The sequence below is a fragment of the Elephantulus edwardii genome, unplaced genomic scaffold (assembly GCF_000299155.1).
Source record: "Elephantulus edwardii isolate Elephantulus edwardi_28Jun2011 unplaced genomic scaffold, EleEdw1.0 scaffold00141, whole genome shotgun sequence".
Classification (NCBI taxonomy): Eukaryota; Metazoa; Chordata; class Mammalia; order Macroscelidea; family Macroscelididae; genus Elephantulus; species Elephantulus edwardii.
The window spans coordinates 7,059,019-7,074,147 of record NW_006399891.1 but is presented as its reverse complement, the minus strand read 5'-3'; the positions used below and the strand labels follow the sequence as shown (position 1 = coordinate 7,074,147).

General features: G+C 43.1%; 1 protein-coding gene and 1 pseudogene across 2 annotated transcripts in view; one reads left to right on the top strand and one right to left on the bottom strand.

Annotated features, from left to right (window-relative positions):
• Positions 1-6,198, bottom strand: part of TSC1 (tuberous sclerosis 1) — an 85,787-nt gene extending 79,589 nt beyond the window's left edge. For both annotated transcript variants that reach the window (XM_006894412.1, XM_006894411.1), the window contains exon 1: positions 6,113-6,198. The gene's annotated coding sequence lies outside the window, so the exon portion shown is untranslated. The remainder of the gene's footprint in view (positions 1-6,112) is intronic.
• A 3,247-nt stretch (positions 6,199-9,445) lies between these two features.
• Positions 9,446-10,488, top strand: LOC102861916 (annotated as a pseudogene).
• The last annotated feature ends 4,641 nt before the right edge of the window (positions 10,489-15,129 follow it).

The window sequence follows — 15,129 nt, the reverse complement described above, 5'->3', positions numbered from 1 at the left end:
ATCTATATATGAAACAGACTTTCCGGGAGTCTGGGCTCTATGAGGAGAAGTGTGGCATCAGGATCAGAGGTAGACTCATCAACAATCTGCGTTATACAAATGACACAACTCTGCTTGCTGAAAACTGAGGAGGATCTGAAGCACTTGCTGTAGAAGGTCAAGGAATATAGCCTTCAATATGGATTGAAGATCAACATCAAGAAAACAAAGATTCTCACCACTGGGCCTATTGGCAGCATCATGATAGATGGTGAAGAGATTGTGATTGTTGACAGCTTCAGTTTGCTTGGCTCTACAATCAACACTCTCGGTACCAGCAGCCAGGAAATTAAAAGACGAATTGCATTGGAAAGTCTGCTTTCAGAGACCTCTCCAAAGTACTGAGAGCAACAATGTCAGTCTGGAGACTAAGGTGCACCTGATACATGCCATGGTCTTTGTAATTACTTGCTATGCATCAGCAAGGTGGACAATGACTAGGGAAGATAGCAGAGTTGATGCCTTTGAGCTTTGGTACTGGAGAAGAGTATTTATTATACCATGGACTACAAGGAGGAAAAACAAGTTCGTCCTGGAGAGGATGAAACCAGGCTGCTCCTTGGAATCAAGGATTCTAAAACTCCATCTGACATACTCTGGACATGTTGCAAGGCGGGACCAGTCCTTGGAGAGGGAAGTCATGCTTGGGAGGGTGGAGGGACAGTGCAGGAGAGAAAGACCCTCAATGAGATGGATTGATTCAGTCACTGGGGTAATGTGGATAGGCGTGTCGTAGACAGATTGGTGAGGGATAGAACAGGGTTTAGGGCTGTTGTACATAGGGTTGCTATGAGTCACAGGCGACTCGACGGCACATAACAACAACAACAAACATTTATTCTCTCTCCATGAAAAACATACGCAAATTCAAGCTAAAGCTGAGGAAAATTAAACCAAATCCAAGGCAACCAAAGTATGACTTTGAGTCTATCCCACCTGAATTTCAGAACCATCTCAGGAACAGGTATGAGGCTTTGAAGACTAATGAGCGAAGGCCAGATGAGTTGTGGGAGGATATCAAGGGTATCATCCACGAAGAGTGCAAACGGTCATTGCAAAGACAGAAGAGGAAGAAAAGACCAAAATGGATGTCAGAAGAGACTCTAAAAATTGCACTGGAGTGCAGAGAAGCCAAGGCACAGGGAAGAACTCAAGATACTAAAGAGTTGAATAGAAGATTTCAAAAGGCAGCACGGGATGACAAAGCAAAATATTACAATGAAATGTGCAAGCAGTTGGAGTCAGAAAATCAAAAGGGCCGAACTCGCTCAGCAAATCTTAAGCTAAAGGAGCTGAAGAACAAATTCAAACCTCGAGTTGCTATAATCAAGGATGCTTTCGGCAGAATGTTAAATGATCCAGGAAGTATTAAAAGAAGGTGGAAAGAATATACTGAGTCACTGTATCGAAAGGAATTGGAAGACACAGAAGAATTTCATGAAACAACATATGAACAAGAGCCTATGGTGATGAAAGAAGAAGTTCAGGCTGCTTTGAAGGATATGGCAAAAAAAATAAGGCTCCAGGAATAGACGGTATACCAATTGAAATATTTCAGTTAACAGATGCTGCCCTGGACATGCTCACCAAGTTGTGCCAAGAAATCTGGAGAACGACCACTTGGCCAACTGACTGGAAGAGATCAATATTTGTTCCTATCCCAAAGAAAGGTGACCCAACAGAATGTGGAAACTACAGAACAATCTCACTGATTTCACATGCAAGCAAGATTTTACTGAAGATTATCCAAAAACGACTGGAACAGCACATCAACAGAGAACTACCAGAAGTCCAGGCTGGGTTTAGAAGGGGTCGTGGTACTAGAGATATTGTAGCTGATGTTAGATGGATCTTAGCTGAAAGCAGGGAATACCAGAGGAATGTCTATCTGTGTTTCATTGACTATGCAAAGGCATTTGACTGTGTAGATCATAACAAACTATGGCTGACTCTGAGAAGAATGGGAATCCCAGAACACTTGATCGTTCTAATGCGAAACTTATACTTGGACCAGGAGGCAGTTGTCAGAACAGAGCAAGGGAATACTGCATGGTTCAAAATTGGGAAGGGCGTATGCCAGGGATGCATCCTATCTCCATACCTTTTCAACCTATATGCAGAACAAATTATCCGGGAGGCTGGGCTCTATGAGGAGAAATGTGGGGTCAAGATTGGTGGACGATTTATCAACAATCTGCGTTATGCGGATGACACAACACTGCTTGCTGAAACTGAAGAGGACCTGAAGCGCCTGCTGCAGAGTGTCAAGGACTGCAGCCTACAATATGGATTGAGGCTCAATGTCAAGAAGACAAAGATTCTCACCACTGGACTAATTGGCAGCATCAGGATGGATGGTGAAGAGATTGAGATTGTACACAGCTTTAGTTTGCTTGGCTCCATAGTCAACAGTCTTGGCACCAGCAGCCAGGAAATTAAAAGGTGCATTGGAATGGGAAAGTCTGCTGTTAGGGACCTCTCCAAAGTGCTGAAGAGCAATGGTGTCTCTTTGGAGACTAAGGTGCGTCTGATACAGGCCATGGTCTTCGCAATCACCTGTTATGCATCAGAGAGTTGGACAATGACCAAGGAGGATAGAAGGAGAATTGATGCCTTTGAGCTGTGGTGCTGGAGAAGAGTATTGAGAATACCATGGACTGCTAGGAAAACAAATAGATTTGTCCTGGAAAGGGTTAAACCGGGTGGCTCCTTGGAGGCAAGGTTTCTGGGGCTCCGTCTAACATACTTTGGACATGCTGTGAGGAGAGAACGGTCCTTGGAGAGGGACATCATGCTTGGGAGAGTGGAGGGATAGCACAGGAGAGGAAGGCCCTCTATGAGGTGGATTGATTCAGTGATTGGGATAATTGGGATGGGAGTGTCGGAGACAGTGCGATTGGCACAGGACAGAGCGGGGTTTAGGGCTGTTCTACATAGGGTCGCTATGAGTCGCAGGCGACTCGACGACACATAACAACAACAACAACAACCATATTCTAGGAACTATAGCTCAAAAAATAGAATAATCCCAAATTGCTGATTGATAGACTTCTTTTAGACAACTAATTTTTAACTAAGTCTTAAAAGAAGTATTTTATGCAAACTGTATTAAATCATTACCATTGGTGACATAAGAAAAAAAAATCCTCCTATTAATCTACCTCATAAATTCCACCCACGGTATATAAGTTTCAGAGGAGTTTTTAGACTAAGATTAGAAAGAAAGTTCTGGTGATCTATTTCTAAAACTTAAGTCAATGAAAATGCTATGGATCACAACAGAACACTGTCTGGTTCATTTGTTTTGGACACATCAACAAAGAGGGATCAATTACTGGAGGAAGACATTGCATTTGGGAAAAGTGAGGGCTAGCAAGAGCAAGGGAAACCCTCCATGAGATGGACTGGCACAAAATATGTAACAGACCTGAAGATATAATAGGTGACATTAAAGATGATTTTTCATTCAGTTGTACATAAGGTCACGACAAGCCGGCGTCAATGGTAGCTATCTATCTATTGCTGAATTTGGCTCCTCTGCACCCATGAACATCAATAATTTAGGAGAAGCTAATTTTAGTTCCTGTGGCCTGGGAATCTGGAAAAGAACCTACTTGTACCTTAATCTGCAGATGGCAAAGCTGTAAAATAAAGTCAGTTCTAATTTACAGTTGAAAATTCACCCACCACTACACTCATCAGAGATTAGAAGCTATTTTAAGATATGCCTCTACAATAAAGTATAACCAGAAGAAAAATAGTCAAATAGAAACTTTAAGCAAATTGTCCTCAACTTCTGATCTGGTACACCTCAGTATCGCCTAAGGCTTCTATCAGAATACATTCTCTAGGTAATGTCCAAGACTGAAACTCTGGTTCTACCTACAATGGGGACTGACATCTGCGCAAGGAGGTTCTTATAAACACTAGAGTTTGTATCCCTTTTTCTGGGAATTTCACTATTCATAAACACAGCATACACAAGTATACATTTGTGTTATGCCAGGAAAGACTATGCTCTTTCATCTCACAAATGAAAGGAGGTATGCACAAAAAGCACCACATTACATCTACCAGAGCAGCAGCAGCTGATATTTTTCGTCTTCACTCAGCTGAGAAGCAAACAACTGAGTCACAGGATCTGAGACAGTTCAATTTAATGAAAACAACTACGAAAGCTGGAAGCCACCTTCTTTCTAAGTAAGGATTTAGGAACACGCCATGGCTTTATGACACCAGGAAATCCATGAAGTAAAGAAATCTTACATCATGTGCCCTTCTAAGCATGTGATGTAAGTGTATTTTGGATAAGATATTAACTTTAGTAAGAGGGTATTTTCCATTTACATCTTCTATAAATACCCCCTAAGTCTGCACCAGGTGGTTAGAGGAAGATTCTGCAGCTCCCTAGGGCAATGGCAAAGAATGCTTCAGGGTTTCTAAGGAGCCTCATTTGCCTGATGCATGACTGTTAAAGGCACATTTCCCTATAAAACCCTAAATCAGTTTTCACATTTGCATATTCCAGGTTTACTGGAGAATGAATGTTCAACTTAAGAATCACAGGTGGTTGCTCTGTAAATCAAGGGTTCCCACAAGATTAGGTTTTTAAATGCTTCTTGGAATTTACAGCTCCACTTTGCCAGCAGGTCTGAATTCAGATGACTCCAAGTTGATCTCAAAATTATAAATTAAAGTATATCAGAAGACTATTACTCTATTTTAGTACTTTAACATCTTACTCTATATAAAGTGAAATGTCTAAGTTTTCCATTAAAAAGTCTAGCAACCATTTTAGCAGGACTACTGTTTGCCATAAGCTTATCAGTTTTATAAAAACAATGCCTACTTTATTTGAGCCTAATTTAGACTAGCAAATTTACAGGCACAACACTGATATGCCCAACCAGAGGGAACACCCTCCCCCTTCAAAACGAAATACACACACACACACACATACACACAAGCAGAAATGCAACACTTGGTCAAATAATTCTTTCTAATCACTTAACTAGAGTGACAGGGGCTAACTTCTATCAAAAAGCAGATTAAGAGGGAGGTATGGGGTGTAAATATAATGCAAGGAGCATCACCTATGGAATCAGAACTGGGGTCCAGCCCTGACTCTGGTACATGTTGCAGGGTCACAGGGGACAAGGTAACCCAGTCTCTGAGGGCTTTAGTTTTTTCATCTAAGAAATTCAGGTATTACAGCGGTTGCCTCGCCCCTTTGTCGTCAAGGCTAAGGGGACCATCACAGAAGAGCAATCCATAGACGTTAGGCGCTGCTGGTAGTTAGCAGGACCGCGCCCCCTCCCAACTCCAAAACACACCAAGCAGGAAACACAAAGGAAGAGCTCTAATTCCCAAAGGTCTCGGGACTGCAAACTCTTCACCCCCTCCCGTTCCTCAAATGAATGAATGAACGCCTTAGGAGTAGCTGTGCAAATAGTCGTCCCTTTAGAAATTGCCTCTGCCGACTTTAAGGTAACTGTCTTTCATTGTCAGTTAAACATCTCCAAGTCCCTCCCGAGCAAGACACTCCAGTTACGCGTATTTCAGAGGAGACAGAGCCCAGGGGAGTCCCGGATACCCACTGGCAGCGTCCATTCATTCTCCACCCCCCCAAATTCCGACCCACCCCAGCCCAGCCAGTCCTAGGACGGCCTCCCCACACACACCGGCCCTTCCCTGCCCTCCAAGTGTCTCTCCTCCACCGCCAGGAACCTGCGCGAACCTGTCACTCTACCCAGCGGGGGGCTGCCAAAGGGTCCATCTCTCACCCCTGGCCTCGGCCCGAGTGTAGCCGTCCCCTCGGCCGCCGAAGAACGACCAAGTGTCGGCCTGGCCCGCCTCTCTTCCCCAGGAACCCGCCAGCCCCTTTCGGGCCCCGGCGGAGACAGCGCGTAATAAGAGGGAGGGGAAAGATCACCGAACCCCCTTCCCCGGCTCCACTCCGCGATAAGGGAACCCCTTGTTCTAATCCCCTAGAGCCTCTTAGAGTGGGATTACTGTGCCAGAGATGCCCCGAAAAGCCCTCGAGAAAAAGAGGGGGCGACACCCCCATACTCACCCACCGTCTCCTCCCCCTCAGCTGTTTACCTCACAGTTCCTCCAGCCTACAGGGCGCCGCCATCTTGGACGTACAGCACCTCCCCCCATTCGTTAAATGCCTGCGAGATTGCGACTTCCGCCACGACAAAGAATCCCCAGCGACGTCCTACCTCTCTCTTAAACAAAACAACATGAGGCATTATTTGACATCTCAGTTGGATGGAAGAAGACATTACACTCATCACTGACCGTGTTTATTTATCAAGATAGTATCAAGGAGAGTTTCTTAAGTTTAGGGGGCGGGGACAGGCGGAAGGATCCTAGAGGAGGTCGCCTGAGAGATCTTGTGACTCCGAGGGAGGCAGAAAGAAGTGCCGGCTCGGAGGGAGGAGCCACGCGAAAAATCGGAGGGGAGGGGCAGGGAAGTCCACGTGATCGGGCCCGGCGGGAGGGGGTTGTGGCAGAGGAATTATTCTTGGAATAAACAAGTTCGCTTTAGTTGGGTGTGGTTGGAGCGCCTTTCTACCTTTACTCTGTAACGTTTCTTCCTTTGGCAGATCCCGGTACTTCCAGGGTCTCCGTGTTCTGTCACAGAGCTATGATCTTATTTTCCAAAGAATCACTGGGGCATGCGTGGTTAAGGGCTGCATTTGACCCCTAAACAGTTGCAACTCACCTAGCAGAGGAACGAAAATATGGACAAGGACAATCTTCCTTCCTTTGCAAAATATTTTTGCCAAAGTCCCACTTCTGAGACAGAACCAAACTCCTAACACTTGCACCCTAATCATGACCGTCAGGAGATCCAGTAGCCTCGTCGTAAGAACTGCGCTGCAATCCCAAATGTAGAGGGTTCTAATCTGCCGGTTGCCGGATGGGCAAACTCCGATTTAAGGCCTCTGAAAACTCTGCTGGAGGATTAGCTATGGGGCTGTTCCAACTCCATGGCACACAACAGTGACAACATGGCATTCATAGTAAACCAGAGGTAGCTTTGCAATCACAAAACCTCGACTCGTTTCTGCTACTGCCTAGCCAATGCAAACCTGGACAGGACTTTAAACTGGTTAAGCCTCTGTTTTTTCCTCTGTGACGTAGGCATGATGGCATGCATGAAAACGAGGATTCGAGATTCCTGTAGAAAATGCTTGGCTCGGGCTCCACACATATAAGGGCTAGGTAGATCGTGAGGCAGAATTTAATCATGCTTAACCCACACAAAGCAGCCTAGGAGAATGGTAGAGAGCGAAATGAAGTCTAAACATGGTGTCTTAAGGGCTTTTTGAAAAATAGACACTGAGCTGAGTTTTAAAGGAGCTTTATTGACCACAAAGGGAGGATGCCATTGGGGGAAAAAAGGGTATTGTAGGGAGAAGGAACCAAAGAAGTGAGCAGCTGAAGACAAGAACATGCTGGGTCAAGTATGAGCACAGAAAGATTTGCCATGGGAACCGACTGGGTCACAATGCAAAGCAGCATCCTGTGATTAAGGGGCAAGTGTGTGCTGTGTAACTGTGGTTACTGTCAGAACTCTTAAACTGTCCAACATAGACCTGGAGCTGACACCTGCCAGCTTTGTGGTAGGGAACGGTGTTGACATAGTTCACAGCAGTTTCACAGCTAATCTAAAGGCCACACCTTTTTGGTAGTTCGAATCCACCAGCATCTCCATAGAAGAAAGATGGGCTCCTTTGTTGTAGCTTCTGGGTCTTCTTTCATCTCCAAAAGAGAATTTGCCTGTGAAACATCTTTAGAATCACCTAAATCTAAATCTGGACCAACTGTCTGAAAATTTTTATCACATGTTTCTTGACTCTCAAGAGTAACTTCTTGGCTGGAATCCATGCCATGAGTTTCTTTGTTAAAATGGGTCATTTCAGAATGAAGTGATTCTTGGGTAGTGTTTTCTTTTAATTCTGTTTCTGATACAATTAATGAATCATTACAAGTATCACTCTCCAACTTGAGACCCAAATTAAAACTGACACTATGGTATTTATCGGAAAGTTTTCCTTCTGAATGCTGATCAACTTTAGACGTTTCTGGTATCGTTACTGTTGTTTGTAAATCTGTCTTTTTTGTTTCCATGATCTTTAAATTAGAATTTTCCATGGTTTTTAACCCAATGGATGGCTTTTCCTGAGGCTGTGATTTTTCTCCACAGCACTCACAGCCTTTGGATCTTCTTACTCTTTTACTTCTCTTGTGCTGGCATTCAGGTGTCTGTACAGGTTTTTCAGAAGCCAATGACATGTCTGGTGTCCCTGCACTTGAGGATTCCTCTGCAGCGTTACTTTCTGAAGAATCTCGCTTATGCATTCTTTTATTAGCATTTCTAGTTCTTAGATTTGATTCCACCACAGGTGGACTTGAAATGGAATATTCTGGGCATCTGTTAGTTTTACTTTTTCCCTCATGTGTATCTGGAACATCAGAAACTTCTAACAAATCTGAAGATACTCTAGAATCCTGAGGCATTACAATAGTTTCCTCTTTTTGATCAAAAGTCTTAGAAGACAAGTCTACTTCAGAACTTGTTTTACCGTCATGAGGGAGACTGTCAACTCTTACACATTCCTCTTTGACTACTTTCTCTTCCTGCTGTTCAGTGTCACTGCTTGTGTTTTTCCATTTTGCAGATCTCTTCTTTTTAGAACCTTCTTCTTTTACCTCAGAACTATCAGATTCTGAGTTCTCAATACTGGAAAGCAAACCCTGGGATGCTCTTCTTGTCTGTTGCTGCAAATGCATGTAGAATAAAAGAATCCAATCTAGAGGAAGTGGAGGTTATGGAATTGGAGCGAGAAAGTAGTAAATTTGAAAGTACCCCCTCTGAACAAGAGAATGCCAAAACTGTAGTTTCTGAAGAAGAGACAACAGAAAAGAAAGAAGGGCACAAAGAATCAGCCAATACAGCTGAAGAACTGAATGCTAAATTGACAACTGAGGAACTTCATTCAGAACCTAGCCCTTGTAATGCTAGGCTACCTCTACAAGAAAGTGTTCAAATGGAGATTTCTGAACCAATAATAGGGAACCAGATGGAGGAAGTGATAAATCTGATGCACATTCACCTGAAACTGTGAATGCTGAAGTGGAACACTGTGAAGAAGCCAGAGTTGAAGAAGTAAATGATGACACTAATAGTTTGAATCACACAGAGGCTGAGAATATAATTACCAAAACATTTGAGCCAGAAGAAACTGAAACAAAGAAGTTGAATGTAGAAATTGATGACTCTGTTTTTGATAAACTTGAAGTGAACACTGAAGAAAGACAAATTGACTCTGATAAAACTGAAACAAATACAGAACTTAATAAATCTGAAGAAACAAAATTAGATGACAATCAGATGATTATAGACAATCATAATGAAATTTTAGAGGAGCCTTACCATACTTCAGACAAAATAGAATCACCACAGTCTCTAACATCTGGAACCACTGTCTCTGAACTGATGGCAGCAGACAATTTGTCTCCTCAAAAACTGAGGGAACTTGATCCTTGCCTTTTGTCAGCTAATGACAGTCCTAGTGGCCTGCATGCTTTACATGTCTGGTCTCCTTTGGCTTCTCCATCCACCAGCATTTTAAAGAGAGGACAGAAAAGACCCCAGGAAGATGAGATCCCATCACCTGTTAACAAGGTTCGCCGTGTCTCCTTTGCAGATCCAATATACCAAGCAGGACTGGCAGATGACATTGACAGACGATGCTCCATTGTTAGACCCCATTCTTCTTCAAGTAGTTCTCCTGTACTATTAAAAAGTGTTAAAACTTCACCTACTGCACAATCTAAGATTGCAGAAATGGCCAAAGAGTCTGTGTCAAGCCCAACACACGAAAGTGTCTACCCAGCTTTGGTGAACTGTGTTGCACCAGTGGATATCATTTTACCTCAGATTACATCAAACATGTGGGCAAGAGGACTAGGACAACTCATTAGAGCCAAGAATATAAAAACAATTGGTGATTTGAGTACTCTTACAGCATCTGAAATAAAAACTCTTCCCATCCGTTCTCCAAAAGTATCCAATGTAAAAAAGGCCCTCAGAATATATCATGAACAGCAGATGAAGTCTCGTGGATTAGAAGAGATTCCAGTTTTTGATATTTCAGAAAAAACTTTAATGGAATAGAAAGTAAATCTCCCTCTTCTGAAGAAGAAAAATTTGCCTCAGATTTGATTGATCCAGTTTCTTTAGATTCTCCATTATCCAAAAATCTTGTGGCACAGATAAGTGCACTTGCTCTTCAGCTAAATTCAGAAGATCTACATAGTTATTCAGGAAGCCAACTATTTGAAATGCACGAGAAACTTGGTAGTATGGCGAACTCTATAATAAAAAACCTGCAGTCGCGTTGGCGGTCACTGATCCCTGAAGAGTCTATCTAGTATTTTAAGGAAAAATTGCTCTTTGAACATTGCTGGGTTTATTGACTAATAAAACAAGTTCTGAAATACAGCAAGGTTTCAGAAAGAAGAAATGGAATTGTTTGTAAAGCCAGAAAGAACTATTTCAAACCCTGAGAGCAGTAGTGACTCATGTAAGTTCAATTTTTTAAATTTGTTACAAAGTATTCTATTGGCTGCTGTGCATAGTTTTTCAAGAAACTTAGAGATGTGGTAAAAGCTGGAAACAAAACCATCATATTTTGGACTTCTTAAACTCTGATATTAAACATTTATTGAAAAAAAAAAAAAAGAAGAAAGATGGGCAATCTCCTCCTATTCAACTTACAGCCTTGGGAACACTATAGAGGGCCAACTATTGTTTTATTCTGACTGGACATCACTGAGGAACCCAAATCAAGCACACACTTGCCCTGTGAAGAATAATAGCCTATGTGAGCAGAGCCTATATTTCATCCCTGCTCATCCACCTTCAAACCTTGAATATCTGACAATGTTTTTAGCCATAGGCTTTGGTCCATGGGCTAACAGAAGAGGTGGGAACTCAACTGGAGAGTCAACCAGTAAATATTGTCACCAAGGCAATTGGGAGAAGCCAGAAATTCTAGATTCAGACAGACATAGGTTTGTATGCAAGTTCTTACTATTATACTAATTGGTAAGGTTTGTGTCCTCATCCATGATAGAAGCTCTCCCCAAAAAATGTCTGTAATGTAGGGGTATCAATAATGCTTAATTGACTGTGATTCCAATTCAACAAGGCAATGGGATATAATTAGCATTGGTTCCCACTCAATAAATGTTAGTTTTGTTATTGTATTAACTGTGCTTACCATTCACATTCATCTCTCCCAGAAGTTGGCCTTGCAAATACTTAATTATGTTGTATTTATACACCAGGTAGAGTCTGCTTGGGGTACAGGAATGGAATGACTGGGGAGAAAAAGAGGTAGACATTTTCCCAGTTTTATTCTTCCATTATTTGATAGGAAGGAGCTCTTGTTTTTGCATTTAGATCAGGGCCCATACTCCAAAGCTTTCAGGTATTTCTGAGACCATCTGTGATTAAAATAATTATGGTTAAGAGGTGGGCCAGGGGAACAGGCACTACTCCAGAGCTCTAACTCAAGAATCCCAGGGTTGCAATTCCCAGCCTTATGTGGTTTGAGGTCTCCTCCTGCTAGAATGTGTTCCTAATGGAAGGAGCAGTGATACACTGAGCTCATCAACTTCTGGCCCTCAGGGGGGCCATAACAACATTGTTGCTGTTTATACAGTGTCTGGAAAAAGAATGATAATTGTTATTTCAATATGGACCACCAGGGGATTGTGAGAAGAGCCTGAACAAATAGGCAGACAGCCTTACCACCATCTTCCAGTTTGGACCTCCAGAGTATTTTCTGCTTCTCTAAGCTTGGTTTGGGTGTTTGCTAAACAGATGTTGGTCAGAGTCCTACTTCTTCGTGACTGAGGCTTCTCAGCTGGTCTTTTAAAGAAGGTAAATGAAAAGTCTAAGCCATAAGGGAGCAGGTGGTTGCTGACCTAATATATACATATATACAGTATGTGTCCCTTGAATGTGTCTACCTATCATGCAGCTCTACTGCTTTTTTAAAATTTCTTTTTTATTATTAGTGTCAATGAAAATTTACAGAGACTTTGGATTTCCATTCATTCATTGTTGTACTTTTCTCCCTGCCCACCCCTCCCACCCCAGTACACTCTGAAAAGTAAAAGAAAAGCTCTACCACTTTTGTGAAGGTTAACTGCCCTTCTTCAGTTCTCCAGAAGCAGGTGGGCTTGATGATTCCAGCACCCACCTCCAGATCACAGGCACCTGGGTCAAGCTTAGCCAATCTGAGCCTCTCCCGTCTGGCCAGTGATTGTTTCATGGCTGGATATATGACACTAGTAGGCCAATCAGGGTACTTCCTTAGTCTTTATATATGGATACTAAAAGAGTTATTTGAAGTTTTTTGTTGTTTTTTCCCTCCTTTTCTCTGGGATCACTAAATGGGTACAAAGAGAATGTTCTTCCCCTTCTTTTCTTCAACAGTCTTCAAGAAATCCTGCTAAAAGGTGGGAAAGGCAATAAGAGCATCAGAAAGAGAAGACTAGGTTGTAGCTCCTTAACAGCAACAAGCCTCTGACAACAGCTTCATTTTGGTCTTCCTTGAGGCAATAACTTCCTGTTTTGGCTGATGCTACTTTCATTTGAGTTTGCCCATTCCAAACAGGGGTGCTTCTAGACGCAATGAGATGGGAAAGCTTTGGGAGGACAGCACCAATCAAAACCATTTCCCCCTCACGGCTGGAAGTTTATCCATTTGAATTGTCTTCCCACTTAAGCATCCAGCTTTCTGTGTGGTAGCCTCCTGACTAGAGCCCTGAATTTCCTGCAGGATCAAGCCCAAGTTTATGACAGTAACTCAAGACACCCCCATAGCCTAGCCGTGTCCACGGTTTCTGGGAATCTTTCCCTAACTGACTAGCACTGTGTCTTATAGTAACATGGAGCACCACGTGATTTCACACATCCTTGACTTTGCCCAGAATCTTTCCTCTCCTTCCATACTAGCTACCCTCTCTATCCACTGCTGGTCAGAGTAGCAACTGACCTCCACTTGCCACACCGGAATTTGTCTTCTGGCTTACTATTGCACTTGGGAAGTGAGGTGGGTGGAAAAGAGAAAGACCTTTCCCACCTGGTTACCATCAATAGCTTCTGCATGGCTTCTTAGTTGTGTATCGGTAGTGACTCTCTCATCTTGTGTTTTCATGTCCAGAAGTGATAACAGTTCCCCAGTGTTAGTACCATCCTGGGAACCATCACCATATTTAGTTTTTCTGAAGCAGCTCACACATCTGTAAATAATTTCTTCACTGACTTCTTCACTTATGCCTATATGGGGGTATGGGGGGGGGTATAGGGGTTGAGCTGTGCGCTATGCTTCCTTCTAACAGAATCTGTCCATGGCCTAAGCTCCCCACTAAAACCCTTCTCAAGCTTGCTTTTGCTCTCACACTCACTGATCTCTCGCTTTCAGTCTCTCACACACACGTTCTTCTAATTGGACTGAGTGGAGACTTTCTTCACGCAGCCTTGAGAATTTACCCTGAAGAGTCCCAAAGCTGAAACAGGCAGTGTTGGTGAAGGCTTGCTACTTTGCACAACTTAAGGGAGGGAGTACCCTTCAATGCTTTGAGATCCAAGGGGTGCAAGTCCCACACAATACACCCCACCCTTGTGCCCTCTTGAGTTGTGTCCCTGAGAGGTCACCATCTACAGCAGAGGTTAAGAAGTAAGGGATGAGGGAGGAGCTGATGTAGTGACAAGAGACATAGAGCTGTCAGAAGAAAGGAGAGCTTGACAACAGTCCACTTCCTGTGAGACCTATGTGATTTCCTGCTTCAGTTTAAAGAAAGTCTTCAGCATCTTTTCAATATATTTCACTGAGCTTGTGTAATAAGCCTTATATGTCTGACACTCAACTAATACCAGAGGTATAAACAGGAATGCTCCCTCCGCTTAGCTGGACCACCCCTATTCTTCCTTCAAGACTTATCTCCAGTGTTAATCAGTAAGTCTTCTCAGAACCCCTGAGATGAATTAAGAGACCTGTTCTGAGTCTCTGCACACAACACATGCTTTTAGTCCCTCAATCTTAATGCTTACTGAAGTCCTACTTATAGACCTATCTTACCAAATGCTCAAGTGTTTTTCTGCCCCTAGAAAGTTGTGCAACAAGAGGCCCTGTGAAGCACATCTAGCTCCAGGTCAAAATACAGGGAGCTTGGGAGTAAACGTAATACAGGCTAAACCTTTCAAGACTAAGGCTAGGAGGAAGTGGAGTCACAAGTAAGGCTGTGTCATAAATGGGATTGAGAACCAGGTGAAGCAGTTTGACCTTTATCCTGCACTCACTGATATGGCTTTAAAATGTTAGAATCTGATGAAGAACTGCTGGGTGGAGATTGGATGCAGGGACCAGGAGAGGAGGCATAGGAGACATTCTAGCAAAGTGACATGCTGTTCTCGGGGCTCATAGAATGTCCCAGGGAGGACCTGGCGATTAACTACAAGTTGGAGGTGAAGAAGAAGAGTAATGACCCCAGGTTTCTGCTTGAGGGCATAAGTGGTGCCACTTTCTGAGACCTAAGAAAAATCAAAGTTGGGGGATAGAGACCAGTGTCAATTTGGGAAAGACTGAGCTGAGATGCAAGAGAGACCGGCACAGTGGACAACTGGACAAGATTACGAAGTATGGGTCAGAGACTCATTTAGTCAGAGACTAAACTTTGGAAAGTGCTGGCATTCAAACAGTAATTGAAGCTGAAAATTGGCCAGAACAGCCAAGGTCCAGGGCTGTGTCAAACCCTATGTTAGAGATGGAGAGCTTGTTTATGGCAGCTCTCCAAGCTTCAGTTTCTTCAGCTGTAAATTGGAGATAATACCAAAACCTTAAATGCCTAACTTGAAGGGTTAAGGCAGTGTCAGTCCTAGGTTGAACTCCCCAAAAATACTGTTACTGTTGGTACCAGACTTCAAGGTTGCAGGGAGTCCAGCAGAGGAGATGGGATTCTGTCAGGTCCAAGCCAAATCTAATTATTAAGCGCCAGAGG